This window comes from Malaya genurostris, chromosome 3, assembly GCF_030247185.1.
Source record: "Malaya genurostris strain Urasoe2022 chromosome 3, Malgen_1.1, whole genome shotgun sequence".
NCBI classification, from domain to species: Eukaryota; Metazoa; Arthropoda; class Insecta; order Diptera; family Culicidae; genus Malaya; species Malaya genurostris.
In genome coordinates this window covers 158,344,254-158,349,411 of record NC_080572.1, presented here as the reverse complement: position 1 = coordinate 158,349,411, position 5,158 = coordinate 158,344,254, and positions in this window count along the sequence as shown.

Here is a 5,158-nt window from a genome sequence, read left to right as displayed (position 1 = left end):
TTTTTTGTTTCGCCGGTTTAAGTGACGGTGTACAATATTGAACACACTTTACCCTATAATTCCGGAACCGGAAGTCGGATCCGGATGAAATTCAGGAATTCCGTATGGGACCGGAAGACCTTTCATTTGAATCTAAGTTTTTGGAAATCGGTCAAACCATCGCTGAGAAAAGTGAGTGAGATCCATTTTGGTATATATGACCACTATTTCCGGTATTTCCGGAACCGGATACCGGGAACCAGAATAGCCGGAATCGGTTTGTTTAGTTGCCTACTGATAATAACTATCAATTTGTGTAGTTTTGAGACCAGTTTAGAAATTTTTTTACGTTTTTTGTTTCGCCGGTTTAAGTGACCGTGTACAATATGTAATACACTTTACCCTATAATTCCGGAACCGGAAGTCGGATCCGGATGAAATTCAGGAATTTCGTATGGGACCACGAGACCTTTCATTTGAATCCTAGTTTGTTTGAGATTATTTGACACATAAACACACACATACACACACACAGACTTTGCTCAGCTCGATGAATTGAGTCGAATGGTATATGACACTTGGCCCAATTTTCACTGGTCGGTTTTTCAAGTGATTGCATAACCTCTCTATATGAGAAAGGCAAAACGGCAATTAAACATATTCATACTAGTACATGGATTCTTAAACCATAAACAAAATGTTTACTTCCCGTCCGGCGCCTAGATAGGAGGTTACCATCGCTCTCAGTTATTTAGTTATTTCTTTAGCTAGGTTAAAATAGTATGACAATTATTGATTAGTTCGATCGTCGTTATGATCGATTTACACTACTATCATCGTTGCGTTCGGATGATAACGAATTCAGATGTCCGTTTCCGGAAGATCAGGCGAGCGAAAGAGAGAGGATTTAGCGAGAGCGAGAGGTATAAAAGGACCTCCGGCACATGGATCGGGTGTATTTTGTTAGATACTCTACTAAAGAGTCGACACTAGTAGTCGGAATCGCGGATATTCGGACAAGATCAGCCCAGAAGGGTTTGATAGACGTTACATCGGGCAAAGAGTGAAGTGTATCACGAATGAACTGTTTGTGCGTGAACGCGTGTGACAGATTTGAGGGAATGATCGCGGAGTGGTGTCCTCTGGGACCGAAAACGTACCATAGTGACCCGGAAGTGATAATTGGAACTCGTTAGAGGGTCCTATCGGTAGCGTATGCCCGATATAGTTAAGTGCGTCTTTCCCTCTAATAAAAACCCATTCAATACCATAGTGCACTGTGATACCCCCCCTGAAAACCTAGTGTCCGTCCGAGTCCGTCACGACCGTTCATCAACATACGGTCCCGCGATCCCGAACCCACATAGTGCTTGCTCAAAAACCATTACCGATCATCGCAGTGGCCCCAGCAGTACCCACAGCATACGAAGCTGTACTCGGAGATAAGTATCGGCAATTCTCCACACCACTACCAGACCACGAGCGACCGGCGCGTCGCAGCCGAAGGTACGTGAAACCGTTTTACTCTCGCTCCCGAAATCCTCGTGCACTATATCGTCAGTCCACATGGGACCATCGAAGGCGCCCAGCCCGGCCGCAGTATGCTAGCCAACGTATCGCACCTTGAAACATTGTTTTTATATTGTTATGAATATAATTAATATCTTCAAACTGAATATACATTTAATTCCGTAGATTCTAATTAAATTTCTTTTTTTGTTTAAATTTGAATAAATTATGGTTATGTTATTAAAATCGCTATTGTGCACTTTAAAAAAAAATCTTAGTGAATCGATAGTCTCAAATAAACGGGTAAATGTTAATCTGTCGCCATCCACCTCTGAATTGCCCTGAGTACTTGTGACCTGTGTCCTCTGGTCAGCAGATAAAGTAGAGTTTTTTACTACTTTTCACAAAAGAAAATATAAATTTGTTAGGAGACTAACATGATATGAAATAATTTGAAGTCATCAGCGAACAATAGTTTCATGCACTTGATCGAAAAATTTAGGTCGTTGAGATAAAGTAAAAATAAAAACGGTCCAAGGTGACTTCCTTGAGGAACTCCAGAGGTAACGGCGAATGGTAAGGTTGTACAATCTCCTATTTTCACTATTATTTCGCGACCATATGAGTGAAACCAATTCAGAAATTACCCGGAAAATCCTAGTCTTTTTAACTTTGAGATTTTTCATGTGATGATTTATTTTGTCGAACGCAGCGGAGAAATTGGTGTAGATAGAATCTACCTGTAGTCGTGATTGTAACGAACGTATGATAAAGGAAGTATAGGATACTAAATTTGTAGACGTCGAACGATTCGGCATGAAACCATGTTGAGTCTCAGATATGTAGTTAGAGCAATTATGTGTTATAAAATCCAGAGCTATAATTTCAAACGACGCACAAAGCTGCTATTCCGCGGTAGTTGGATACTGTACACTTGTTTCTTTTTTTTTATAAACAGGAAACACATAGGATTTCTTCCATATTTCAGGAAAAGTTCCTAAACGTAAGGAGCAGTTGAATATAATGGATAGTGGAACTAATAGGCTGCCAGAGCAGTTTTTTTATTACCACAGATGGGATTCCGTCGGGTCCAGCACTAGATGACCGTTGTAACTTGGCACATTCTGAGCTCACAGTAGCAGTTGAGATGATAGGATGACATCCAATTGGAGAACGAAGAGGGACACTATTCGCCGAAAGAGATATTCCTTGATCAGTTAGATGTTCTTCAGAGAAAACACTACTAAAATGTTTGCGAAACAAATCGCAAATTCCAAGCGTGGTAAATGCTTCAATGCCGTCGAGACTCATTGAGGTCGATAACCCTGATTTTTTCCTCTGTTCGTTCACGTAGTTCCAGAAGTATTTAGGGTGGAGTTTAAGATTTTTTTGGATGCGACGTTGAAACGCGCAATAAAGCGATTTGTTCAGGCGTTTGTAGCGATTATTGAGATGAACATAATGTGATCTAAGAAGTAATGAAGGTCGTTTAGCGATTTTTTTAGTGCTGATCATTTGGCAGTTTTGTAACGTTTTAAAGTAGGATTCGACCAAGGAGGGTGTACAGATTTACGATATATATTTTTAGGTATAAATTGGTCAATAGCATATGACACAATATTCGTCCATAATAGAGCAGCAGAATTATTGTCATTATCAGAAAGTGAATAGTTCCAATTCAGGCTCAGAAAAGAATTATTCATAGCGGCGTAATCACCCTTCTTGAAATCGTAATAGATTTCTTCGCAATTTCTTCAAAGACAACTGGATCACTCTCACAAATATTGATTATAAGGGGAGGGTGGTAGCGACAAGTTTTCACTAGCGAGACGAACGCATTAATTAATGAACACTTGTTGGATAATTCTTCTCTGGTAAAGATGAGATCGAGCATTCGGTTGTTTCTGTTGTAATGATTATTCAGTTGAACTAGGCCGGCTGTGTTGTAATCATCCAGAAGTTTCCAGGTTGTATGAGGAATAGAAGAATGCAGAGCATCGGGAAACAAATATCCAGATATCCAGAGATATCCAGTAAGCCCATTGAATCCCGGGAAGATTGAAATCGCCTAATATTATAATCCTATCATTAAATTTTAGTTTGTCAGTTATTGTAGCGAGAGTGCTCTGATGCTGATTGATCATTTCAAAATCATTCACACGAACAGGTGGAAAGTAAAGTACACATAGATAGAGTGTGTAATTTGCGAGAGCGAGAGCGATCGACAGGCAATTAAAACCACTGTGTTTGCAACTATTCAACTCGTTTCGGTCTTGCCTATACACGGTATGATGGTTACCGAAAATCTGTTTCGAATGAGTATTGCTGTTCAGCCACGTTTCGGTGAATACAAAAAGGTCATATGCACCGTCAGAACAGGAAGTTGCTGCCAGGAAGGCAGGAACACTCAGTTTGAATGAGATGAAAGAGAGTGGTCGTTCTTGGTTGCGATCTTGGCAAGTGAGTTTAACACACTTGATCGATTCATGGTTGCAATTAGTACGTGTTTGGATGTAACTGATAATATTATCTTCGGATTCACTGGGCAGGAATTTTGTAAGATAGTACCAATTGTCAGTATTTACGGGCACGGATACTTGTACTGGAGCTACTAATGATGATGTAGTTTGGCTTCTGGACTTATCATTTGGTACTCGAGGGGAAACGTTATTTGATCTCAATTGTTTTGAATTAAAGAGAGACGAATTATATGCTTTGTACGGTACATTAGAGATACTTTCGATGTTGACTTGCCTGATACTGTTTCTGCTGGCTACTGGCAGAGAGCGTGATGAGTTTGTAGTGGATTGTGGTGCGGTGGTGGTTGGTATACCATTGATGGCAGGATTGCTGCATCGGTGGTATTGTTGTTGGTTTCCGTCTTGAGTTCGTTGCTAGTTGCTGTAGATGCGCCTTGTTGTACATTGGTTGCAGTTGCTGGTTGGTTGGAGGGTATATTGTTAGCTGCAACTGGTGTACTTTGTTCTATAGGGGATACTGATGGTTTCGTTGAAGGGGATGCTTCATAGTTTTGGTGGCTGTCACAGGTGTACTGGGGTTGCTTGGGGTTGGTGTGAAGGAAGCACCGTTGAGCTTTGGTGAAGTTGTCTCCTTGTCTAGTTTATCACATGGCTTACCGTATTGAGCAGCTTTTTGGTAATATTGACATGTGGCCATCTGATTGTCATGGGTAACAAGTGATTTGCACGGGATTCTTGTATCCTGACCGAAAGTCTCATAAGAAGGTATAGGTCTCTTGAAGCGCATGCGTAACAAACGTACGCCATTTAGAATACCGGGGAAAAAGTTCTTCTACTCTTCTTTTTCGATAGAGAGAATCTCTCCGTATTGGGACAAAGTTTTGCGAGTATAAGGATCGATGACGCTCGAGGGAAGATCATGCACACTCACTTCGATAGCACTATCTTCCATATATGCTGGTATGTTGTACCAAATGTTTTCGTTCTCCACATAGTGCGCAAGTCTTTTGCGAATTGAATTGCATCCAACTCTTTATAAAACTGGATGTAAACAACATTATTAGTAAATACACACGTTGAATGTCAAGATGCATTTGCTTTTTAAGCAAATCTTCAAGTTCTCATATCGAAGGTCGAATTTTGCACTGCCTGAAGTCAACAATAATTGTATTCTTTTGTACCGGCGGTAG